This window comes from Hyperoodon ampullatus, assembly GCF_949752795.1.
Source record: "Hyperoodon ampullatus genome assembly, chromosome: 9".
Lineage (NCBI taxonomy): Eukaryota > Metazoa > Chordata > Mammalia > Artiodactyla > Ziphiidae > Hyperoodon > Hyperoodon ampullatus.
Genome location: NC_136922.1, coordinates 65510287 through 65538224, shown reverse-complemented (window position 1 = coordinate 65538224; position 27938 = coordinate 65510287).

Genomic DNA, 27938 nt, shown 5'->3' with positions numbered 1-27938 from the left:
AGGAGAAGTAACAACTGACAGTGCAGAAATACAAAAGATCATGAGAGATTACTATAAGCAACTCTATGCCAATAAAATGGACAACCTGGAAGAAATGGACAAATTCTTAGAAATGCACAACCTGCCAAGACTGAATCAGGAAGAAATAGAAAATATGAACAGACCAATCATAAGCACTGAAATTGAAACTGTGATAAAAAATCTTCCAACAAACAAAAGCCCAGGACCAGATGGCTTCACAGGCGAATTCTATCAAGCATTTAGAGAAGAGCTAACACCTATCCTTCTCAAACTCTTCCAAAATATAGCAGAGGGAGGAACACTCCCAAACTCATTCTACGAGGCCACCGTCACCTTGATACCAAAACCAGACAAAGATGTCACAAAGAAAGAAAACTACAGGCCAATATCACTGATGAACATAGATGCAAAAATCCTCAACAAAATACTAGCAAACAGAATCCAACAGCACATTAAAAGGATCATACACCATGATCAAGTGGGGTTTATTCCAGGAATGCAAGGATTCTTCAATATATGCAAATCAATCAACGTGATACACCATATTAACAGATTGAAGGAGAAAAACCATATGATCATCTCAATAGATGCAGAGAAAGCTTTCGACAAAATTCAGCACCCATTTATGATAAAAACCCTGCAGAAAGTAGGCATAGAGGGAACTTTCCTCAACATAATAAAGGCCATGTATGACAAACCCACAGCCAGCATTGTCCTCAATGGTGAAATACTGAAACCATTTCCACTAAGATCAGGAACAAGACAAGGTTGCCCACTCTCACCACTCTTATTCAACATAGTTTTGGAAGTTTTAGCCACAGCAATCAGAGAAGAAAAGGAAATAAAAGGAATCCAAATCAGAAAAGAAGAAGTAAAGCTGTCACTGTTTGCAGATGACATGATACTATACATAGAGAATCCTAAAGGTGCTACCAGAAAACTACTAGAGCTAATCAATGAATTTGGTAAAGTTGCAGGATACAAAATTAATGCACAGAAATCTCTGGCATTCCTATATACTAATGATGAAAAATCTGAAAGTGAAATCAAGGAAACACTCCCATTTACCATTGCAACAAAAAGAATAAAATATCTAGGAATAAACCTACCTAAGGAGACAAAAGACCTGTATGCAGAAAATTATAAGACACTGATGAAAGAAATTAAAGATGATACAAATAGATGGAGAGATATACCATGTTCTTGGATTGGAAGAATCAACATTGTGAAAATGACTCTACTACCCAAAGCAATCTACAGATTCAATGCAATCCCTATCAAACTACCACTGGCATTTTTCACAGAACTAGAGCAAAAAATTTCACAATTTGTATGGAAACACAAAAGACCCCGAATAGCCAAAGCAATCTTGAGAACGAAAAATGGAGCTGGAGGAATCAGGCTCCCTGACTTCAGACTATACTACAAAGCTACAGTAATCAAGACAGTACGGTCCTGGCACAAAATCAGAAAGATAGATCAATGGAACAGGATAGAAAGCCCAGAGATAAACCCACGGACATATGGTCACCTTATCTTTGATAAAGGAGGCAGGAATGTACAGTGGAGAAAGGACAGTCTCTTCAATAAGTGGTGCTGGGAAAAGTGGATAGGGACATGTAAAAGTATGAGATTAGATCACTCCCTAACACCATACACAAAAATAAGCTCAAAATGGATTAAAGACCTAAATGTAAGGCCAGACACTATCAAACTCTTAGAGGAAAACATAGGCAGAACACTCTATGACATAAATCCCAGCAAGATCCTTTTGGACCCACCTCCTAGAGAAATGGAAATAAAGACAAAAATAAACAAATGGGACCTAATGAAGCTTAAAAGCTTTTGCACAGCAAAGGAAACCATAAACAAGACCAAAAGACAACCCTCAGAATGGGAGAAAATATTTGCAAATGAAGCAACTGACAAAGGATTAATCTCCAAAATTTATAAGCAGCTCATGCAGCTCAATAACAAAAAAACAAACAGCCCAATCCAAAAATGGGCAGAAGACCTAAATAGACATTTCTCCACAGAAGATATACAGACTGCCAACAAACACATGAAAGGATGCTCAACATCTTTACTCATTAGAGAAATGCAAATCAAAACTACAATGAGATATCATCTCACACCAGTCAGAATGGCCATCATCAAAAAATCTAGAAACAATAAATGCTGGAGAGGGTGTGGAGAAAAGGGAACACTCTTGCACTGCTGGTGGGAATGTGAATTGGTACAGCCACTATGGAGAACGGTATGGAGGTTCCTTAAAAAACTACAAATAGAACTACCATATGACCCAGCAATCCCACTACTGGGCATATACCCTGAGAAAACCATAATTCAAAAAGAGACATGTACCAAAATGTTCATAGCAGCCCTATTTACAATAGCCCGGAGATGGAAACAACCTAAGTGTCCATCATCGGATGAATGGGTAAAGAAGATGTGGCACATATATATAATGGAATATTACTCAGCCATAAAAAGAAATGAAATTGAGCTATTTGTAATGAGGTGGATGGACCTAGAGTCTGTCATACAGAGTGAAGTAAGTCAGAAAGAGAAAGACAAATACTGTATGCTGACACATATATATGGAATTTAAGAAAAAAAAATGTCATGAAGAACGTAGGGGTAAGACAGGAATAAAGACACAGACCTACTAGAGAATGGACTTGAGGATATGGGGAGGGGGAAGGGTAAGCTGTGACAAAGTGAAAGAGCGGCATGGACATATATACACTACCAAACGTAAGGTAGATAGCTAGTGGGAAGCAGCCGCATAGCACAGGGAGATCAGATCGTTGCTTTGTGACCGCCTGGAGGGGTGGGATAGGGAGGGTGGGAAGGAGATGCAAAAGGGAGGGGATATGGGAACATATGTATATGTATAACTGATTAAATTTGTTATAAAGCAAAAAAAAAAAAAAAAGTAAAATCCACAGCTACACATTTTGGTGCAATGCCACCATTTGTCAGACACTGTTATAAATTGATGTCTTTGAGAGTTTTAGAAGTGTGCACTGTCCCTGGGAGGTGGGACATACAGATAGTTCCCCTGGTGGGTCAATTTTGAAATGAATTCCAATGACAAGGTCACCACTCCAGCTAGCTTCTCCTCCCAGGACAGTTACTCCAAGGGAATTCCCATAGTCCATATACAGCTTTCACTCATGGTGGGTGAGAAGGTGAGATGAACACAGATCTCTTTCTTTGAGGTCTGTGTCGCTTGGAAAATAATTAACTTTAGCAGGCGGTTTTGACATCTTTGAGATCCTGGCTCTAAGGTAACCCAGAAAAGGAAAATTTTAGTTGGATTAAGCTGTTGCAGAAATAAGAATGGCCCACCACCACCCCTACCGCCAACTGGGGCAATCAAGTGACTATCAGGCAAGGTTTCATTTGGAAATCCAGATCACATTCTGTACCAACTGTTCTTGGTCAAGAGGTAAGAGGTAGTGGGGAGGGGTTGGCCTTCGGGCTGAATCTCATTGCCCTTCTCTTCTCAGAGATGCATCGTGCAAGTCCATTTTATTTTTCTTATATGCTCCAAATTTTGGTCTCTCCCATAAGGAGGAAAGATAAGGACCAGGTCAGATTTCCTGCATAGAGGTGATGGTTTTTGCTCTTACACAGGCTATCCCATGCACTGGCAGACATGGAATCCACTCCTGCTCCGATACCCTGAATCCCAGAATCCTCTCTCCTTACACCTGCACTCCAGGAACTGGTTTCCTCAGTCAGATTTCCCCCACTTTTCCCCCACTGCATGAGAGCTCATGTGCGTGCGCACACACACACGCACACAGACACACACATGCACATATACACACACACACAAAGTAATGTGCCCAGCAGTTCCTTTTTGCATGCCCTTTTGCTTAGAGACTTCTTATACAGTTTTCCTGAAATTCAGTTCATTTTTCATTCCTATTTCTTCTAATTTTTTTAGCATTGTTATAATGAGGGGGACTAAAGCAATTCAACAGATGCTTCACCATTCCTTTGGTTTGTGTATTATATCCTTCAAAAATGAAGAAAATTCACATTACTCAATGTCTACCCATGATATAAATAAATGTTTTATATGTAGCAGAGGGTAATCTCCATGCTCCAAGTTAAATTAACTCATTTTAAAACTTTACAGGAGATATTTTGATTTTCTTATATTCCCGAGAGAGAGATTAGGGAAATAAAATTCTCCACCCTTCTACCAAGTAGAAAAAAATAGCATATTTTGGCACCATTTGGGATCAGAGAAAGGGCAAAAAAAAAATGTAAGTAAACAAACATATAGCCATATATTTTCATATCCCACCTTGTTTCCAAAAGGATTTATCATGGAGGAGAAGAAAATACACCAAGATTGTGGCAATTTTCACCTCAATTCACTGGAGCCAAAAGGAAAAACCCAAGCCTGCATTTGGATTTGTGTTCTTAGGACTTTATCTCAACCATTCCCCAAGATTATGAGCAGAAGTTGAAGGAAAGTTAAGAAAGAAAGCAACCAAGTTAAGAATTCGTATGTTAAAGCTAATTTATTTTTGGCTTGGGATTCACTATAGCGCAAAACAACTTCCTCTTGATTCCCTCAAGGTTTGCCCATGAAGCAGCATGTGCTCCACTCTGGGAAGGAAGGAACATGTACTCTGTAGCATGTTTTTCACATCATGAGACAGGCGGACTTTAGAGCAGGAACCTCAAACAGCCCACAAAACCGAGTGAGGCTGTGAGTCAAGAGGAGACCTGAGTCAACAGCAGAGAGGCTGCCCTAGCCTGGGCTGGTCCCGCCAGTAGGTGTTACTTTAGCCATTAATCCAGGGCTCTCCATGGATGGAGGATGGTGCCTTCCCGCCAAGAAACACACAACAAAACTCCAAACCAAACTGAAATCTGCCAGTCTGCAAGTCTCCTCTGAAGGCAGAGTTGGGCCCCTAAGACAGGATGCAGAGCTCGCCTGAGAGGGCTGACAGCAGCCCTGCCCAACAGGGGCAGAATGGACAGCCTCCTGGCTGCCATTGCAGGTCACTTCACTTCATCATTCAAAGTGGCTTGTGGCATTGGGATTAGTATGATTTAATGCAGTCACAACAATAACCATCCTCACCTACTGTCTGAGGCCATGAGAGCCCATCCAGCATTGTTTATTAGCTTTGGCTTCATTCACCATGATTAAGTTCTTTTCAAGCAAGCTTCCCCTGTCCTCTCTTGGTTTTACTTCTCTCCAAAGGAGCTCTACACTCTAGCTTGATGACCCAAATTCCCCTAGTTTCCCTATATAAAGCATGTGCTTTATGAGTTCAAAGGCATCAGGAGCAAACGGGAACTTCCCTACTGACCAGCAGAGACCTCTGTGTTGAAAATGAGTCTGAGGGTCTGATTCCTGCACAGATTTGTTACTTTCTTGTGCTTCTCTAGCCTACGTTACAGCAAAAGGTCCTCCTGGCCAGCAGGGGGCGATGCGATCTATCACTGTTAGGACAATTGGTTTGTGGATTGTTGGTAAGTTGCTTTCTGGTTTTTGGACTTGGATTTATAACTCTGACTTCATCTTCTTCCCTTCCTCACTCTCCTTCTAGTCTTTCTTGGGGTTAGAAACAAAAAGTGAAACTGTCAGAGATCATTTAATCATTTAAACTCAGAGATCATTTAATCCGGCGATAGACAAGCTTTTTCTGTAAAGTGTCAGACAGTAAGTATTTTATGCTTAGCAGGTTATACAGTCTTTGTTGCAACTAAGCTCTGCCGTTGTAGCTGAAAAACCAGCATATGTAAACAATTGGTTTGGCTGTGTTCTAGGAAAGCTATATTTACAAAAACTAGCAGTAAGCAGGACCTGCCTGAAGGAGGCAGGGACTCCTTATCAACTAATGTCCTCATATTCTTTTCTATCTAAAAAACAAACAGAATCCCAGAAAGTTCAACTGACTTGTGCAAGATCACAAGGCTAGTTAACTGAGAGGTGGAGGAGAAATCGAGGTTTCCAGATCCCCTTTCTAGAACTCTTTATTTTCCGCACTATTTCCTGTAGTGGGAGTTTACCCCAAAGGCCTGAAAGCATCTCTTAGCTGTGATTGGCTAAGATCTATCAAACAGCCACTGGCTAAAAGCACTTTATTACTTATCGACACAAAATAGTGTAGAAACATGATGCTATGAATACTTGCTTCCTTGATTCTGGCCCATGGTTGGTTCAGCCACTGACTTCATGGTAGGAAAAATCAGTTAGGGGTCCAATTTCTGTACAGATCTGTTAACTTTCTTGTAGTCTACGAGCCCATATTACAACTTCAACTGTGATCATCAGTTCCTCATTTATTCCCCCAAATTTTACACCTGGTCACAAGAGGACAAATTGAGAGAGCATGGGATAAATCCAACTCCCCATCACTGGAAAATAATGGAAAGAACATGCTGCCCTTTCAAATAGCTTTGAAAATAAATTAAATTGCCCCATTGTTGGATGAGTACCATTGTTTGGGCATAGATAAAACACTCTTTGGGAGGCACCATGATGAAGCAGAAATAATCTCTGTCGTCAAATCCTTGTTGTGTTGAGTTGCGTGTGTTGAACCAGTTAACCTCTCAGAGACTCAGTTTCCAGACATGAACAGTGGAAAGAATGAGATTTTTCCCTAGAAAGAGCCCTTGTTCAGATTATACATAGGGCAACCATGTAATTTGTTGTCTAAACCAGGAAACTTCTGCAAGTGAGAAGGAGTTTCATGGTTAATTACGCTAAACCCATAGGTAAAATCTGGGACTGGTTGTATGGCTACCTGAGTTACGCAACATAGATACTTGACAAATCTTAGTTTCCTTTCTCTTCCTTTTTCTCAAGAATTCAAGCAAGTCTACATTAACATCCTTCTCTTCCATTTGTAAATGTGATGTCAAGCACTCCGACTGACTAGTAAAGCCCCCATTTACCCTATGGAGCACTTCCTCTAATACTACAGAAAACCACATCTACGTGATTCTACGCACTCTGCCTTGCGTGTTCACACTGCCCTTCCAACCTCGCTGTGACACCAACAGGGCCTGGGATGGGGGTGAGAGAGCACATGGAGATGGCATTCACTATTCTGCCGAAAGCACAGATGGTCATTTGAAACAACAACATTCCTATTTGGGAAGGAGAAACGTTGTGCTGTGAATACGACGCTTATGAAAGCACGAGAACTGAACGCCTTGGATGTGGCAGAGGGCCGCGTGAGGGCTCCTGATCGGTTCCACCCGTGTACACTACATGAACTCCCTTAGAAATAATAAAGCCTCTATGCTCTCTCAGTCTTGTATTTGTCTTAAACTCAGGCCCACCAAATTGTGCCAAATTATGTGTTGTTCAACTTGCACTGCCCCGAGAACACTAAGCTCATTTTGTGAGTTAACTGTGCCGTATTTATAAGATTTCAGCATTACAACCAGGAGTTATCGACAGAGAAAGGGAAATAAACAGATAATTTTTTAAAAGTCGAAACTACAGCCATTTTTCCCTTCAAGCTTGAATCAAGGTTAAATTCGTTCAAGTCCCTGGGTGACATTTACACATATGTACACATGGGCAGACTCATATTATACAGTGCTCTGTGTATGAGAACATGTAAATAAAGAGGATTAAGATAAACATCATGCATTGCATTTCTGAATTTTGTGTCTATTTTAAGACAGGACATGTTGGGTGAGCTTCTCTTTCACTTTATAGAGCATCTTTTTTTCTATATGAAAATGTGATTTATTCATTTCTATTTCAAGCTAGCTATTTTTTCCAGGCTAATAATAATGATAATACTAATAAATTCTTTTTAAATGTTACATTTCCAATATTTTTTAAAAGTTTCTTCCCCTTCTCCCTCCACTCTGCCAATCCCCTCCACAGTCAGGCAGTAAAGTACACACAGTGGATGGGAGTTTGGAAAGCAGGTTCAAATCTCAGTTCTTCCACTCTCTACAATATGACATTGATCAAGTTACTTGACCCCTCTAAGCCTCGGTTTCCTCATCCAAAAATGGGACTAATGAGAGTTCCTACTTCCCAGAATTTCTTTAAGGATTAAATACATGCAAAGTGCTTAGCAATTTGGTGGGCACATGGGAAGTGTCCAGAAACATTGGCTCTTACTCCAGCCCCTAACAATTCAGCATAGCTACTTCTTCCTCTGCAAATTCCCTCTTTTCTCCCCTTCTGTGGCAACTGGAGATCACAGCTTCCTGGCTGCACCCCTGGATTCCTGCAGTCTGGTCTCCTGTCTGGTTTCCACGTCACCTATCTCATCCTACCTGCCAGTCTGTCCTGTGAACACCTATCCAATGTTTTTCTAAACTAGCGTCCTTATTCACATTACAGGCTCCCTGTGTCTAGGGGATAAAATCCAAACTCCCAAAATGTAACAAGTTTGCTCTGATCTCCCTTTCCAGTCTTACCTTGAACCCCAAATATGAATTACTAAATACCTCCCTACCCCAACAAGAACCACGCCCTTCTCTCCTGCACACCTTTCCTTCTCCAAGGGCCATCTTATCCCCTCCTCTTCAAAGTCTTGTCTGCCTTCTGCATCCTCACCATCTCATCCCTGCAGTGAATCCACTCCACTCATTGTTGCCAGAGCTCCTTTGGCACTTAGTTATAAACTGTCTTGTGACAGCTCAATGGACTTTTGGGGAGCAAAGAATATATTTTATTTTATTATTTTTTAAAAATTGATTAATTAATTTATTTTTGGCTGCATTGGGTCCTCCTTGCTGAGCTCCGGCTTTCTCTAGTTGCGGCAAGTGGAGGCTACTCTTCGTTGTGGTTCATGGGCTTCTCAATGCTGTGGCTTCTCTTTGTTGCAGTGCCTGGGCTTCAGTAGTTGTGGCACGCGGGCTTAGTTGCTCCGCGGCATGTGGGATCTTCCTGGACCAGGGCTCGAACCCATGTCCCCTGCATTGGCAGGCGATTCTTAACCACTGCGCCACCAGGAAAGTCCCCAAAGAATATATTTTAGATTGTTCTAGATTTCTGTCACTTCCACATAGGAGATGCTCAATAAAAAACTTCTTGCATGAATGAATAAATTAAGAGAAATGAAAATATAGACTATAAGAGGTCAAGATTTTACAATCTAAAAATCACACACTGTGATAAAGACCAAAGGCCCTAATTTATAATGACCGCAATAGACTTTTCTACCCTGGAAATGTATAACATGCTATCACTCGTAAAAATGATGTTGAGAGATGTGATTGACATTCCTTCTTGTGGATGAATATTCCATAGAATTTGGCCAAATCAAAAATAAATGCAAAAAAATCCTATGTTTAACTCTTACATTAGTCCCATCTCAGGGGCAAAATCGCCTGAGATCAACCTACCTTTTACTAAAGTTCCAGGGAACAAAGTCATTTAAATGATTATCTAACATATATACACCAACCCATCAAATACAGTAAGTCAGAGATTCAAAGAGATCTTTATTTTCTAAATATATGTAGTATACCTCCAAGTCCCCTTTAAGCCAATATTTGTCACAAAGGCAAGAGAATTTGCCCGGTGCGTGGAGAAACTTGATAATGTCTCAGCATTGCCTGAATGTCTGAGACATGTGCTACCCATCAGACCCCAAAAATGTAAAAATGCATCTGTTTTTACTCAGAACCCACTTTTACATCTTTATGAAGTGAGCAAAACCGAAAAGTCACCAGGAATAAAAAGATGGTTGTAACATATGCAGTACTAATCGCTTAATCCTCTCTCTAGTGCCCAGGCTGTCAGGGCCAAGGACGATAATGCAGACGCTAATACACGCTGTCTGCAGGAGCTGTCACTGCCGCCCATGTCCCTGAGTTCTATTTGTCAATAACAGAGGGATTACAGAGAGACAAACTACATAACTGAGTAAAGTTCATGTCCAACATGGATCCAGTTTCCTTGTTTGTCAGTGAGTGCTGATGGATCCAGGAGGACGGTGATGACACTAGCTGAGCTCTCAGCAGGCAGATGCAGTGGAACTTCTGTTCCAACACAAAGTAACAGGCAGAAGAGGCCAGAAAGAACAATTCGGCGACCTGATCTCCAAAACAGCGAGACTCATTTAACTACTCACACTTCACCAAAAAAGTGCCAGTACAGCTGAAATCCCATAGAAGAAAGTGTTGGCTTTTAAAATACCTGGGTGCTTGGAAACCCAAAATCAAAGACCACCTGTATGGCTGTTTGAGTAGAGCAATCACATCCCTTGCGTAGGCCCTCCCTCGGCTCTGCATGAAAAGCAGTAGGAAGATCAACTGCTCAGGGATGTAGAGAAACTAAAGGAAGAAAAATAACTGAATGCCCCTCATATGGGTCCTGCAGCTCCTGGAGATGGCTTGCCAGGTGAGGAAGCACTGTGGGGTGGCCCTGAACTGATTGCAGAATCGCACGACTCTTTTTCTGCATTGGCTGGGGGATGCCCAGCTTAGGTGTGTCGCCAAACTTAGCTCATCTTATTTAAAGACCATTGTCTAAAGCACCAGTTCTGCTGCACCACGCCTTCCCAAAGACCTCAATTCCAATCCAGCTGGCATTCGAAGAGAGAATGGATTAGGTTAAGTAGCCAGTCTTCATTAGAGCAAAGGCCGATTATGTCTAGAAGAATAACAGGGAGGCAATGAAAGGAAAAACTCCTCTCACTTACCAGCTTTATGACTTTAGCTGTTTCACCTGAGCCTCCCTTGCCTCACCTGGAAAGTGGGATCATCATGCCCAGCACCACAGGCCAGAGCTGAGGCTGAAGTAGATGATTTATGTAAAAAGTACCTGGCGAGCTTCCCTGGTGGCGCAGTGGTTGGGAGTCCGCCTGCCGATGCAGGGAACACAGGTTCGTGCCCCAGTCCGGGAAGATCCCACTTGCCGCGGAGTGGCTAGGCCCGTGAGCCATGGCCGCTGAGCCTGCACGTCCGGAGCCTGTGCTCCGCAACAGCAGAGGCCACAACAGTGAGAGGCCCACGTACCGCAAAAAAAAAAAAGAAAGTACCTGGCATTGTTTCTAGAACTATATAGCCACTCAAGAATATGTTATTAGCGTCCTCTTCCTGAACACAAAAAATTCCAGAACATGAAATGTTTAAGGACAGTTTCCAATTCAGTGAGGCCACAGCGGATGGTCTCAGACTCTACCAGATCCTTGGAGTATAAGAAGGAGGAGGACAATCCCATGGAAAGAAATATTCTACCAATAGCTTCACAGCTGGCTCTGACAAGTAGGGGCCTGACTTTCCACATCCTCCTCCAGGACATGGTGTAGCTTTAGCAGGACGCAGGAGGCCACAGCCACAGTTCTTTGGGCCTCAGTAGATAATTGAATACACAAAGGTTGAACTTCGGGTGTTCTCAGCCTATCACAGAAAGTGCCCAGTCCGATTTTCTAGACCGTTTTTTCCCTTACGTAACAGAAAAACAGATGCTGGGAGGAATGGGCTCAGGGCAAATCCAGCTTAGGGAAGGGACAGATAGATTGGGGAAATTTCATCAACACATTAACAAAATTGAAGCTTACATTTCCCCAAGTTTGCTTTCCATCACACTGTTCCATTTTCAATGTGATGGAAAATACCACGTAAGTTTCTTACTAAACACAGTGCATGTGTTCCAAACCTCTGAGGACACTTCCAGGCAGGAAGGTGGTAAAAGGAAGGGCCCGGGGCAAGCCTTTGTCCCTGCGAGTACCAGGAATAACAAGCCAGACATTCAGACTTCAGTGCCTCTGCTTCTCTAGCTTGCCTGATGGTCTCTGAAGACTGTCTTCCTTAAGCCCCTGATGAGGTTAAGACACAATGTCATATGAAGAGAGATTGTGAGAGGCCAGCACCCAGAAGTTAGATGAGTCCCAGATGGTTTTTGCTCCTCTGCTAGGGTTCGCATGAAAACCTGTGCTGGGCACAGATGCTGAACCAAGGGTGAGTTATTCTTATTATCTTATGTAATTCCATGCTTCATCTCTTACTAGTCTTTTCTGGCTCCACACAATCCAGAGCCACACTGACCTCCTTTGATATTCCTTCAAAATGAGTGCATGCTCCAACCTCAGGACCTTTGCACTAACTGTTTTCTCTGCTCAGAACACTCTTCTGCAGATGAACTGCCTGGCTTGTTCTTCACTTCATTGAGGTCTCTGTTCACATGTCAGCTTACTGGAGAGACCTTTCCTGACCACTGCATCTCAAGTAGCACCATGAGGTCCCACACACATCCCACCATCACTGTCACTTCTTACATTTCACCCCACTTAGTTTTTGTTCCCAGCACTTACTACCCCTGATATGTTATATATTCATTTGTGTTTTATTTATTGTCTGTCTCTCTCACTGGTAAGTTCCATGAAAATGGAGGCTTTGCTTGTTTTATCGCTGTAGCCCCAGTGACTACATTGCACTTGGTACTTAGTATGTGCTCAATAAATGTCTGCTGAATAAATAAAAGAACAGTATTCCTCATATCACAGAATGTAGAGCTGTAGGGGGCCTTATAAACTATCTGGTTTCCTCCTTTTGTTTTATAGATCAGGAGATTGAGTCTATTGAAGGGAAATAACTTACCTGAGAGCCCATAGCTAGTAATCTGAACTACATAAGAGGCCAGAGAGGTGATCAGCATGAAAAAGCAAACTGATCTAGTGTGGAGAAAAATGTGGATCTGGCCAAAAGGCAAAAGACAAAAGCAGAAAGTGCAAAAGAATAAGGGAGGTGGGGAGGAGGGAGATGTGGAGGGAGGGAGGGAGGAAGGAAGGAAGCAAGGAAGGAAGGAAGGAAGAAAGGGAGGAAGGAAGGAAAGGGAGGGAAGGAGGGAGGAAGGAAAGGAAAAGAAGGAAGGAAATATACACATTTTACTGGCTGAAAAAGAGAGTCTAGAGTCCAAACATGTTTAGATGGGGCTGAATTAGTACTGAGTACGCATAAAGCACTTTCCAATCACATCTTTTGCAAGCAGACAGACAAAACTTAGGAATGGCCCCTGAGAGGTCCAGTTCTCCATTTATCACTGTGGTGCAGTGAGGATATTCTAACCACTGGGGTTTATCTAAAGAACAATTATTGTTTTGGGTCAAATCTCCCACCTGCAGGCGGAACTCCACTCATCTTAGACCGAGAAGGGGAAAGGGAGGAAAGAGAGATTTACTGAACTAGGCACTCTGCCAGGGGCTTTCAAGTATCTCAGTTAAGTTCCATAACATCTTTGCAGATAAGCCACTTTACAGATGAGAAAACTACATCTCAGAGGATTGAGTGAACGGCTCAAAATCTCATAGCTGATCAGTGGCAAAGCCAGGACACTACCTCGGGTCACTGCAGCTCCAAACCTTTTCACTCTGTTCAGCTCTTCTCTGTAATTTGTAAAGAATTTCAGAAAAGAAAACTTCCCCATGTGCGTTTTCACCTAGTGATTTTATAGTCACCCTAAGGCAAGGGGGGATGAATGTTTAGTCCCCAGAGTGAATCTGTGTTCCTCAGTTTTCACAGATAGGTCTGATTCCACCATCCAATCACTGGGCTGCTAAAGTATTCCAATTTGGCAACGCAGAGCACGTGCTTTGGCTTTGGGGAGAAATCCATCAGTATCCCCCAGAGCCACCTAAATAAACATGCAATCTAAGTAGAAACAGTGTGCTCGCTATGTCACCGTGGCTTAGAAACTCCCAGCCTGGCACTAGGGTGATCCACTGTTCCGTTTGCTGAGGACTGAGGAGCATCCGGGGATGTGGGATTTTTTTTTTTTTTTGGGGGGGGGGGTACGCGGGCCTCTCACTGTTGCGGCCTCTCCCGTTGCGGAGCACAGGTTCCGGACGCGCAGGCTCAGCGGCCATGGCTCACGGGCCCAGCTGCTCCGCGGCATGTGGGATCCTCCCGGACCGGGGCGCGAACCCGTGTCCCCTGCATCAGCACGCGGACTCTCAACCACTGCGCCCCCAGGGAAGCCCCAGGGATGTGGGATTTTTAGTCCCCCAAACTGAGAAAATTCTGGGCAAGCTGGAAAAGTTGGTCACTCTACGTAGCACCTCCACTTCCAACCAGACTGTCCCTCTTAACCCCCTGCCCAATGAAAAAATTCTGAGGCCACTATTGCACTTATACAACCTCAAACTGTCTTCTACCCAATTTTTTATTGAAACTCCATTGATAAAAATGTCATTTATAGGAGATACATTAAAAGATATGCATTTTATCCATTTTTTTTTCAATTTTAGATTTTAATTCTGGATTTGTTGGAGCTCCAGAAATATGTACCCATGAACCACCTTCTTTTAGCCTCTTTACAGAATTCCTTTCAGTGGACTGTGCTTTGGTGTTCTGCCTCCATTGTAATATTGAAGATACCTTAAGAATTCTATTGAGGGGCTTCCCTGGTGGCACAGTGGTTGAGAATCTGCGTGCCAATGCAGGGGACACGGGTTCGAGCCCTGGTCTGGGAAGATCCCACATGCCGCGGGGCAACTAGGCCTGTGAGCCACAACTACTGAGCCTGCGCGTCTGGAGCCTGTGCTCCGGAACAAGAGAGGCCGCCATAGTGAGAGGCCCGCGCACCACGATGAACAGTGGCCCCCGCTCGCCGCAACTAGAGAAAGCCCTCGCACAGAAATGAAGACCCAACACAGCCAAAAATAAATAAAATTTAAAAAAAAAAAAAGAATTCTATTGAATGTAATGGGTGGAGGGGAGTGATGTGGATAATGGTGATCCAGTGTCATCCTCAATCTTTTAGAGTAATTTACTTCCAATCTCAATCTAAGTGCCAGGGAAATCTCTGTGCCCCTTAAGAAACTGTATTTTCCATAGTTTTTTCTTTACGAAAATTAGTATCATATACCTGATCTTATTTTTCTTTTTACTTTGACCCGCAGGAAATTCAGAGACAAATTTTTGGCTCAGTATTAAAAATTGTATAGGACTCTTTTGTCTGAATATTCACATTTTAACTTCCTGCATTTTCCATATCTTAATTTTTTATGTAATACGATGAGGTGATAAATGAAAATGTGATCATTTGCACATTTTATTATAATTTGCAGTTTCTCCTTACAACAACCCAGCAAAGTGGATATTATTGGGGGGGTTTAAAGTTCATGTTGGAATCTGTCAGACAAAGGAAAACTTTGGTTCAGCATTGGATTGGGAATTTAAGATATGAGGCAGCTGAACAAACATAGCAATGATTGGTTCAAAATTTTCTAATTTATTCCAACATTTGTCAACACCCTCTATATGCTACCTAGGAAGACAGAGAGTGCCCAGCTGAAAATTTCTTTGTTTGTATCCCTAATTCACTTTCTTTGCATGATCTCAGGTGAAGTGGGAAAAAGCCTTGATTCCTATTGACCCATAATGGATGACAAACAACCAGCTTTCAGCCATCTAGCTCTTATGTTTTCAAGTTATCTTAGGGGCAGCCTGGTGCAGAGCAGGTAATGGGTTTGGAGTGGAATCCCAGTCCCAAGATTTATCACCAATGTGACCCTGGGTTTGTCATCTAAACAATTTGCATCTCCATTTTATCATTGGTAAAGTAGGATTAATAATATCCACATTACAGTGATATTATAAGGACTAACTGAAATCACGTATGTAAAAGCATCTCCCCCATCCCCACTCCCACCACCAGCACAGTGTCTGGCATGTAGTGAGAACCTCCCCCACCCAGAAAAAAAGGTCTGAGCTGTTACTATAGAAAAGTCACTCCTCAAACTGACAGGGATCACACTGTCCCTGGCAGTGACTGGAGATTTTATCATAAACCTCTGGCAGCGTTGCCTAATATAATTTTGGCCACTTCTGCTCATTTGTTAAAGGATACTACACAGACCCAAAGCAGAAGCCCCACATTAAAGCGGTTATTATAGTGGGTCACTGGGGTTCTTTTTCCCTAGGCAACAATGAAACTGAATTAACAAGCACTCTCCAGGGCAAACCATAGGCAAGGAACATTAGAACTTTGCAAAAATAATAAGCTCTTAAAGAGACACACTGCTACGTAGGCCAAACTTCTTGCTTCTTGCGTTTTGCACATGCTGAGCTGGCTGGAGCCAACACAGTAAAGCAGAAGTGCTCTGTGCAGCCCTGTGAGTGTTCATCCTTGGGATCCCTGAGAGCCAGCCTTTGAGAAGTCGCAGATCGCACTCCAATTTTGTTAGCTAAGGACACATTGTCTTGTTTGGTCCCTCTTGCCTCTTGCTTGCTTCCTCCCCATCTCCACTCAGCATCCCACCCTGCCTGAATTCGATGTTCTGTGAGCTTCCCCACCCACTGCGCTCTCCAAATTCAAGTGCTCGAATGTGCTGAATAAACAGAACTGATTACAAATTTTACCCCAGTCTTTGGATCACAGAGTCCCATCACCAGAAACAGAGAGACCAACAGGGTCAAGGCTCCCAAATCTCCAGCTGGAGGCATCAAACACTTCTGAGATGCTCCGTGGACTGGAGATTCAAAGAGGAGAGGGATCGTGCCAGTGAACAGAGTGGCACAGCACCTCCCGATAAGTTCTATTCCAGGAGTGACGTGAATATGTGGAGTATTCAAAGCACAAATTCTTGGAGCTGACTCTTAGAGGCCATCTGGGCCAACCTTTGTCTGATGTGTGACTCTATCTAGATGTATGAGTCTCTGTTCACTAACAGAGAAATGAAACCCACCCAAGGCAGTCCACACCCCCTTTAGAACAATTATAGTGTAGAAACTGGTCTTCACTGTCACACAATTTCTTTTTCATCTTGAAACTCTTTATGTATTAATGAGCACCTACTGTGAAGTCAGGTACTGGGCAAAGGGGGTGCAGTGGAGGGCTGAGGAGCTAGAGGTGTGTCCCCGCAGGGCTTTCTCTAGTTGCAGCGAGCGGGGGCTACTCTTCGATGCGGTGTGCGGGCTTCTCATTGCAGTGGCTTCTCCTGTTGCGGAGCATGGGCTCTAGGTGCGCAGGCTTCAGTCGTTGTGGCATGCGGGTTCAGCAGTTGTGGCTCGCAGGATCTAGAGCATAGGCTTAGTAGTTATGGCGCCCGGGCCCAGCTCCTCCGCGGCATGTGAGATCTTCCCGGAGCAGGGCTCGAACCCGTGTCTCCTGCACTGGCAGGCAGACCCCCCAACCACTGCGCTACCAGGGAAGCCCGAGAAACATGTTTTTTAAAACTGGAGAAAAAGCAATCCCTGTTATAAAATGTGAAAAAACTTGCCTGAATTGAGTTCTACTGTTGGGTGGAAGGCAGAACTTATAAGCCATGAACTTGGATATTTAGCTGAAGGATTTTTCAAGCCAAGTCTGGAAGATGCAGCCGGGTCTCTTCTTGGTGCTTATACAAAATGTGAGAGGAAAGATAAATTGAGGAAGGAACTGCTGAGCAAAAAGGAACCAGCACTTGATGATTTGAGAGGTTCTTGGCCCATCCAGATTGCAAAGGATGCTAAAATTAGAAAACTAATACAAGTGTGCTCACTTACTGACAATACATCAAACTGATACTTACAAATTATATACTTTTATGTGTGTCCGTTGTACTTAAAAGTTTTTTTAAGAGCAACACAAGACAAAGTGAGAGAGTGGTAGTATATGGACATATATACACTACCAAATGTAAAATAGATAGCTAATGGGAAGCAGCCGCATAGCACAGGGAGATCAGCTCAGTGCTTTGTGACCAGCTAGAAGGGTGGGATAGGGAGGGTGGGAGGGAGGGAGACGCAAGAGGGAAGAGATATGGGGATATATGTATATGTATAACTGATTCACTTTGTTATAAAGCAGAAACTAACACACCATTGTAAAGCAATTATACTCCAATAAAAATGTTAAAAAAGGGCTTCCCTGGTGGCGCAGTGGTTGAGAGTCTGCCTGCCGATGCAGGGGACACGGGTTCGTGCCCCGGTCCGGGAAGATCCCACATGCCGCGGAGCGGCTGGGCCCGTGAGCCATGGCCGCTGAGCCTGCGCGTCCGGAGGCTGTGCTCCGCAACGGGAGAGGCCACGACAGTGAGAAGCCCGCGTATCGAAAAAAAAAAAAAAAAAAAAAGTTAAAAAAAAAAAAGAGCAACACAAGGTCATGGTTGAAAAATTAGAAAATAGATAAGCAAATATAAGAAAATAAAAATATTATCCATATTTCCAATACCTAGAAACAACCCATATAATATTTTATTTTATATGCATCTAGATTTTCTTCTACATATTTTTATATTTCTACATACATTTTCACCAAAATAGGACCTTATCACACATTCTAATCTACTGGCTATTTTTGTCTCAATGTATTTATTGATGGATAACTTTCCAATAGATATACTCCTAGAAGATCTTTCTCAAAGATTAAGAAGATGGGGCCTCCCTGGTGGCGCAGTGGTTGAGAGTCCGCCTGCCGATGCAGGGGATACGGGTTCGTGCCCCGGTCTGGGGGGATCCCATATGCCGCGGAGCGGCTGGGCCCGTGAGCCATGGCTGCTGAGCCTGCGCATCCGGAGCCTGTGCTCCGCGGCGGGAGAGGCCACGGCAGTGAGAGGCCCGCGTACCACCAAAAAAAAAAAAAAAAAAAAAAAAAAAAAAAAAAAAAAAAAAGATTAAGAAGATGGTAAGTGCTTTACAGGTTTACAAGAATTTCACAGCAGCATATTTTATTTTTAAATTTTATTTGAATGCTTTTTAAAAAAAAAATGTTAAGGGATACAAAAGTTTATAAAGTAAAAAATGAAATGTCCTAGTCCTCAGAGGTAACATTTAAATATTCATTTCTTTGATTACCAGCAAGATTAAATATGTGTTCACATGTATGGAGCATTTCTATTTCTTTACTGTGAATTACCTCTTTATAGCCTTTGCCCCTTTGTTTCTATTCATGTTTATTTTTTTCTTATAGACTTGTAACGATTCCTTACATATTGAAGATATTAATCTCCTGTTTGTCTTATATGTTAAAAATATTTTTCTCAGTTTTACCATTTGCTTTTCATTTTGTTTGTGATAACTTTTATGCATAATTTCACATTTACATAGTTACAAATTTCAATTTTTTATGGTTTCTGCCTTGGGATTATGCCTGAAAAGACCTCTCACATACCCAGATTATATGAATAGTTAACTAAGATTTCTTCTGGTGCTTTTATGGTATGTTTTATCTTTTTGATTTTTTTAATCTTCCCAACATTTGTTTTAGTCTATGCTGAGAGGGAAAGGATTAACTTAATTTTTAAATAAAAATTATTCTAGCATCATTTATTGGATAACCCATCATTTCACATTATTTTTAAGTGCTGGAGTTTGTTTTTTTTTTCTTTCACGTACTAAAAATAGATGTATCCTTGCATTTGGGGCTGTCTGTTCTATTCCATTGCTCTATCTATTTGTTACAGGCTCTACATGTTTATTTGAATGCAACTTTATGTTACAATTTATTATCTGTCAGTGTAATGTTCCCCTCCAATTTCTTCTTTTAACTATATTTTTGCTATTCATATGTCTCTCTTCTTTCAGATAAACTTTAGAAGTTACACAAACAAATCCATTTGCATTTCAATTGCAGCTCTATTAAATGTGTAGATTAATTTTGGGAAGAACTGTCATCTTCTCCTGAATACAGGGTATTCAGGAAAGAAAGGCTGACTAATGGAGAAACACTGAGAAACACAACTCTGTGCTTGAAGAAAAGTATTCATGTAGAAGCTTTCTGTAGAAGCAGAAAGATAGAAGCACTGGTTTTGGTCAGAGTGCCCTTAGATTTCTCTTGGAAGCAGTACAAAGCACTTTGAAGGAAAATTAATCTCACAAACACGTATGCCCTAATGAAACTGGAGAGACACAGGATGCCAGAGGCTGACTGGGGGTTCCTGCAATAGTTTGAAGGTGAAAGGAATAGAAAGATTACAGAATCAGGACCTGGTACCTCTTCAGGAGTGAGAAACAAGAGAGATGAGCCTCTTATGATACTGCTGAGGTATCAGCCTCATCAGACAGGAAGAAGCTGCTGCCAGCAAAAGGATCCAGGAAGTTAGGAAGTAGCTTCCAAAAGGCAAGGGAGATGCTCAGTTCCAGTTTAAACAGGCTGAGATAAAGTGATGGCACGACTTTTAGGTGGAAATGTTCTGAAGGAGGTTGTAGATCTGGAGCTTCCAGAGGATGAGGATTGCAGAAAACAGAGCCTGGTGCACAGGGTAGCCTGATAAACATGTGGCATAGCACTGATTAAGTGGTAGGTGTGACAGGACGTGAGAGCTGAAAATCACGTCGTGAAAGAGCAAAGATTCAAGAAGGTCCCTAAACTTTGTTGAATACTGCATTTACAGGACAGAAAGAAAACTAGAGTCAGAAAAGTAAGCAGTTAAGAACAAACCAACTGGGACTTCCCTGGTGGCACAGTGGTTAAGAATCCACCTGCCAATGGAGGGGACACGGGCTCGAGCCGTGGTCCAGGAAGATCCCACATGCCGTGGAGCAGCTAAGCCCATGCGCCACAGCTACTGAGCCTACGCTTTAGAGCCCGCAATCCACAACTACTGAGCCCAAGTGCCACAACTACTGATGCCCACGCGCCTAGAGCCCGAGCTCCTCAACAAGAGAAGCCACCGCAATGAGAAGCCCACGCACCACAACGAAGAGTAGCCCCCGCTCACCGCAACTAGAGAAAGCCCACGCGCAGCAACAAAGACCCAATGCAGACAAAAAAAAAAAAAAAAAAAAACAAAAACATAAAAAAACCAAACCAACCTACCAACCAATCAATGGGCAGAATGGTTGTGATTTTGAGCAAACATTGCTGAGCATCACAGATCTTTAATGATGATTCAAGGTGAATACAAGTGCACACCCCCAAGATAATGCAGTGGTATGTTTAGAGACCCTTAAAACATTTTAAAATATCTTCTTATTTGATCCTTGTAACAATTCTGATGTTGGGAAATGCCAGAAGGCTCCCACCAGCAAGGAGTGGCTCTAATTCAGCTAAAATTTTCCCAGTCCAGTTGGGCCATGTCACTTGTGTTTAAGGATGTGACTTCAATCATATACAGTCAGCAAGAGAAAAAATTAAAGTCATGTTCTCACAGGGAGGGGAAGGCTAGACATGGGATATGTGAAGTGCTCACTGGAGTTAGTAGGGAATCCATTGCCTCATGGTTTAACATCGTTGTAACAGGCTGTATGTGCACAGTTATATACACAGAACATGGTGAGCAATTTAAGAAATTTTCAAGGGTAGTTTTGAATCCATGTGATTTTCACCATAGGCAATGACTTTCAGATTCTAATCTTTTCATGAGATATGACTTTAACTTGGTCCTTTCACATAGTTTTTATCATGTCACTTTTTTATACTCAAGTTGCCATGAGCCCATTATCTAAGCTAAACCCAGAGAGATTTCTGCGTGGAAATCTCACACAGATCACATAAATGGAAACGGTACTGCTGGGACTCACATTCAGGCCTGTTACCCACAGACCTTTCCATCACTACTAGAGGGAGAATAAATATAGCGGCTAAAATAATGGACTCTGGAGTCAGACTCTCTGTGTTCACATTTTAGCTCCATCACTTTCCATCTGTGTGAGCTTGGGCACGATACTTAATCTCTCTGAGCTTCAGTGGTCCCATCTGTGAAATAGGGTGAACAATAACCTATCCCATGAGATTGTATTTAGGTAATTGTCAAATGAGTTTGATATATGTGAAAAGTTTAGAACACTCCCTGGCCTCTTATAGGTCCTCATTAAATAAATATTAGCTGTTAATTTTCATTAGTACTCCACATCCTTTTCCAGCTGGTTAAGTGGTTAGATAATTAATAAACATATACAGTTAGTAAGTGGATGAACTTATAGTTCTCTTGACTAATTCAATATTTTTTTCTACTATTTTACACTTGCTCAAACAGGTGTACTCAAAGGAATGAGCTGTGTCCAATTTGGATAACAGTGTCATTTGGCAAAGAACAAGGACTGCCTAATTCAATTTAATTTCTTTTACTTTCATTTTGTGGGGCATATTAGATATATTTATACACACACAAATACTTATCTTGTGTATGACTGACATGTTGACATGTTATTGATCATACCACTAGAGACGGTTCTAGTGTCCCTCAGAAGAGTGAAAAGTCTCTGCAATCAATCAGTGACACAGGCCCCCTTGCACTAAGGGACCCTGTCACCACAACTTCCAAGTCTGAAGAATGAAACCCATAATGAGTACCATTTTGGGGGAGCCTGTGGTACATTGTACTATGCCAACCTCTTTACAGATATTTTGTCTAAAATAATGATTTATGTCTCATCATTCCTGTATTATAGAGGGGAAAACTGGGGCTTAGGGAGGTTATATAATTTATCTAAGGCCAACTTACTAGTATGAGATGAAATAAGATTTCAAGTCTAGGTCTAACCCCAAACCTCTTATTCTCCCCTATCTCAATCATGCTGCTCCAACTGATGCTAACAGGAATTAAAGAAGAAATTAAGTAGCTGAGATTTATAGATGATGAACCACTATAAAAGTCACCATTGTGAACTTGAAAAGGGGAAAAGCCAGCCAGCTGAACATTGATTAAGGGAATGCTTTTACAATGAAGACATTTTCCCCCTTATTTTCCATGTTGTCCAAAAACAAGAGAACAAAGGGTCAGTCCAAGTTCATTGCAGGTAAATTTAGAAAAAAAAAGAAAGAAAATACATTTTGCCCCCTAGCATGGAGTCCCTCTATGGACTTCCATATTTGCAGAGTCAAATTTCAGAGCTGTAGTTTTTAAAAGCATTTGTGTTGATTTAATGCCCCATAACAATGCTGGCTGTTGACTGGGCAAAGATTAGAGTAACCAAATCACACACTTCAGGGCTTCAACTAATTTCTACAGAAGCCAAAGAAGCAGTTTTCTTCTCTCCTACTTTTGCCGTCTGCTGCAGACCCAAGGATCCAGGGGTCTTCTCACTGTCTTCTGGAGTTCCAGGCTCCCAGAATGACCAGTATGTATCTGACAACCCATCTAACTGAGGCAGAAAGTCTCAGTCTCCACAGAGGTAGCTAATCCAGTCATTGAAGGGTTACCCAGTCCAAATCCCCATCCACAAAATGGAAACAGAGCAGGGTCTTTGTTTATTGATTTGCCTAGGATCCTCTGACTGGCAAAGGAAGAAAAAAATAACCCGGCACAAAATAAATGTTCGATTTCTTTTATGTAAACAAGATTGAAACCAACTTGGCTGTACAAAGCAATTCTTTGCATGTAAAGCAAAAAATAGCTCCCCTGAGGAGGAAGGAACCCAAGGCCCACTCAACTGCCCCTCCCCTCCACCCTTCCCCGAGCCATTTTCAGTAACCACTGCCTTTCTGCCAATGAATGTCTATTCAGGGTCCCTGTGCGGGAGTCACTGCAGGCAATGAGCTCACCCACACCCCACCACGCCATCCAAAATGTTTTCTGATCGCGATAAAGGCTATGGACTCTATGCTGAAAGTCAGTATTATTGCAAATTATCTCTGTAAAAAGGAAAAACTTTTATCCGAAAATCTCAGTCTCCTGTTCCTTTCTGTGGGGCTCCGACCAGTCCCAAACTGCTTTTATGTGGGTTTAGAAGTGGACAAAAGGGACACCTACAAAAAAAATCCAAATTCTGTTTTGTCAAATACCCAGACGATGGATGGCAGTTTGGAGGCAAATCCCTTAAAGAAGGGTCCCAAAAACTTGGTTCACCTTATGGGACCAAGGAAGTTAATCCTAAATCCTTGTTCGATCTTTATGCATGTCAAACTCTTAGTGACTTGAGCAAAACATCTGCCAACTTGGATCACATGACTCAGCTTCATTAGCCAGTATATCTACGGACAGGAACATTTTATGGAAAACAAGAATCTAGCTGAACCTTCACCCAAAACTCAACACCAACACAAATAAAGACACTCAGATTTCAGAAGACCTGATTTCCTGTGGAAAAAAGGGGCTGCTTTCATTTTCACATAGGTCCTATTTTCTTAGTGAATTCGAAATGAAGCCTGGATACATCCCTCTGGAAAACCTAGACCCCTTACAGCCCAGAGACACCAAGCCAATTGGCATCAGGCATTTGGGGGAGAGAGTACTTGTAATGCTTCTAAAGCTCCAAGTGTTAGGGAGGTATTTGGACTCATAAAGTTCCCACATTTATTGGGGTACTCAGTGAATGCAAAGATAGAAAAATGGATCTTACACCTGACTCACTGATACTTCTCTGACTGAGAACCCAAATCTTAGGGGAGCGGCTCTGAGAGCATAAGGATATCCACTGATTAATGATGTAGGTATAAGAATGCTTTTCCTGGATTTACTCAACAAACCCATGAAACATCCTCCACCAGAACACTTGGAGTACTCCTAAGCACCATGGTGGTGTCAATACCATCCTTCCTTCCTGATCACTCATAGTTCCATCACTTGGTAGGGAATGTTCCTGGAACTGAGTGGCTTGGTTATAGAGGATGGGAGGGGACAAAGGCACTCCTCTCCTACCTAATCCTGCCCTTTCCCAACCATCCCGGTGATCAGGAAAAGCGCTTGGGTGTAGAAAGTGTTAGGTGTAAGGAACAGATAAGCAAGCCTTATAGGTTCACATGAAAATTCCTGGTACCCCACCCATACAGCTCCCCCAGGCTTGAGGGAACTTGTGGCAACTCAACTTTTCTATCTAGCAATGAAATTAACCTCATAAAATGAGCAAGAAGAGCTATCAACAGAAACATGTATTGCTTACTCACTTGTTCACACAGGGATATATTTATAGCCTGCCTCATTCCACAAAGGATTTGAGGTGGAATGACTTCATTCTCAAAGGCCCAGATAAAGCTCTTTCTAATGGTTATCATCTTGACTCAAAAGAGAATTCAGAAAATATGGGACAAAATCGAGGAAGCAATCGCCACCAGCATGTCAACAGACCCCACCTAGGTGCCAGTCTCCAGATAGAAAATGCTCTGATAGTTAAGAGTATTCTATTTCAGGATTTTTGCAGTGGTACAAACTGTATCAGACTGATACTTCTTTTCATTCACTGTAATGTCTGCCTTAACCACTGGCAGCAAACTACCTACAAGGCCAATTTATTCAAAGTTTACCAAAAGGAAATGAGCTATGGTACTAAAGTCATGGGAGGAGGGAATTATTATCAAGGGACACATGACATCCACCTATTTCCTACCAGAAATCTAATCTCTAAGGCAATTCTTAGGAGAGAGGTCAATTCAAATTAGAAAAAAGTCTAAATTTTAGACTTTTGGAAAAATAGACTTTATTTTTTAGAGCAGTTCTAGGTTCACAGCAAAACTGAGCAGAAATACAGAGAGTTCCCATATACTCCCTACCTCCACACAGGCACAGCTGCTCTATTATCAACATCCCCACCAGTGTGGTACATTTGTTCAGTTGATGAACGTATATTCACACATTATAATCACCCAGAGTCCATAGCTTACATTAGGGTTCACTCTTGGTGTACTTTCTATGGGTTTTGACAAATGTATAATGACACATTCACCATTACAGTATCAGGCAGAATAATTTCACTGCTCTAAAAATTCTCTGTGCTCCAACTATTCATTCCTTCCTCTCCGCTAACCCATGGCAACCACCGATCTTTTTACTGTCTCCATAGTTTTTCCTTTTCCAGAATGTCATATAGTTGAAATCATACAATATGTAGCAAATATGTAGCCTGTTCTGATTGGCCTTTTTCACTTAATAATATGTGTTTAAGGTTCCTCCATGTCTTTTCATGGCTCCTTAGCTCATTTCTTTTTAGCAATGAATAATATTCTATTATGTGAATGCACCACTATTTATTTATACATTCACCTACTAAAAGACATCTGGGTTGCTTCCAAGTTCCGGTGATTATGAATAAAGCTGTTATAAACATCCATATGCAGGTTTTTGTGTGGACATACATTTTCAGTTCATTTGGGCAAATGCCAAGGCATGCAAGTGCTGGATTGTACGGTTAAGAGTATGTTTAGTTTTGTAAAAAATGTCAAACTGTCTTCCAAAGTGCCTATACTGTTCTGCATTCCTGCCAGCAATGAATGAGAGTTCCTGTTGCTCCACATCCTCACCAGCATTTGGTATTGTCAGTGTTTTGGATTTTGGTCATTCTAATAGGTGCGTAGTGGTATCTCACTGTTGTTTTCAGACTTTTTTTAGTATGCAATACATTTTTTCATTTCAAAGCCATCCACTTATACGAACTCAGTTAACCAAGGAAAGTTGATATCTAGTGAAAATGGATACCCTCTATGCCCAGGAACAGCGCTAGACATTCCTTATTCCTATTTCACAGACAAGAAGACAGAAGTTCAGAGATGTTGGTTAATTTTCCAGGTCACGCAGGAAAAGAGATGAGGCCTGAATTTGTACCTACATCTAGCTTTCTCTAAAGTCCTTCCCACGCTATACCATACCAGTCAAAGCAGAAGGGAAAGCGAACTCATTTATGGAGTGCCCACATGGGGCATGCCAGGCCTTAAGCATTCACAACCTTAACTACATTCTCTCATTTAATCCTCACAGTAAAGCTAAAAATGGCATTACTGTGCTCATCTACAGTGGATAAAGAAGGTGAAATTCAGAAAAGTCAGATCCTTCCTGGGCTAGGCATTAACCATTTGGTTGTTAGACTACGCGGGAGAATAAAAGGTGGGGTTGCGTGGAAGGGACTGGGGTGCTGGGATGGTGGGAAGGAGGCCCTCAGTGGGGGACTCTTAGAAGAGACAATTTATCAATTAGTCTGGAAGGATTTCAATATATCAATCTGTATAACCACATTAGCCAATGCAACTCTGAAAGGGCCTAAGAGGATTTGCTGATGGATTGGACATGGCGAGGTGTGGACAGAAAAGAGAAGAAGGATATGGATCATAGATGTTTGCTTCTGCAGTTGGGTAGTGATGCCATTTCTTGAGACAGGAAAGACTGCAGAAGAAGCAATGTGAGGGAGGAAATCAGAGTTCCAGGGGATGCAGTCCCCCTGGAGGGGAGGGTACCAGTTATCCTCAGGTTTCAGAACTAAGTCAGGGATACAACACTGCAAAGAAGAATATGACATCACTCCTGGTCTCACAGCTCCAACACAGCAGACACTCACACCTCCCAGGAGCTACGATACAAGAGAGAACATGAGAGGTGGGGAGGGGTAGAATTTGAAAGCTGTACTAAATCTTAGCTTTCTATAAACTTATTGATCAAATCAAGGCTGTACCATAAACCTTAAGATTGAAATCCCAGCCTCAAATCTAGACTCCAGTTATAGTAGGAGAAAGAATACAGAGAAAGCCCCAGAGAGGCTAGGGAAAGACAGCCTACCACACACGAGCATCTGGTTTGCTTGCTATGACTTCAAATGGCATGAGAGTCATTTATCATCAGCTATCTGCTCCAGGAGCTTTTCTTAGTTTATGTGGTAGGAAGGGAGGGAATGTGGTCTAGTGTTTTGTGTCCTGGGTTTCTGGCTCTGCTGCAAACTTGATGAGTGACCTTGGGTAAGGTATGGAATGACACTAAAATGTGAATCTGAGTGTCTGCCTTTTTAGAGGAGTATAAAGAAGAATAAGAATATGCCACAGCACTCTGCAAGATTCCAACAGCCCCAAACAGCAGTATAGGAGGTCATACGGAAACTGGATGTCACACAGGAGAAGGGAGTCATCCCCTCATTAAGGAATCACCTTAAAATTCCCTAGGGGCATGTTCTGAAGAACCACTGAGGCACCCTATAGAGGGCTATGCACTCAGTCCCTAAATGAGCCCAGAAAGTTTTCTACAAGTCCATAGGCAGCCGTGGTGGGAAAAGAGGTTTGCCAATTATTGACTGTGTAGGAAAGGCAGGTTTTGCAGAGAATTTAGAGTTAATGACTTAATCAAGGGCAAGGAATAGCTACGGAGATACTTGGTAGAGAGCGAATTTTAATGATAACC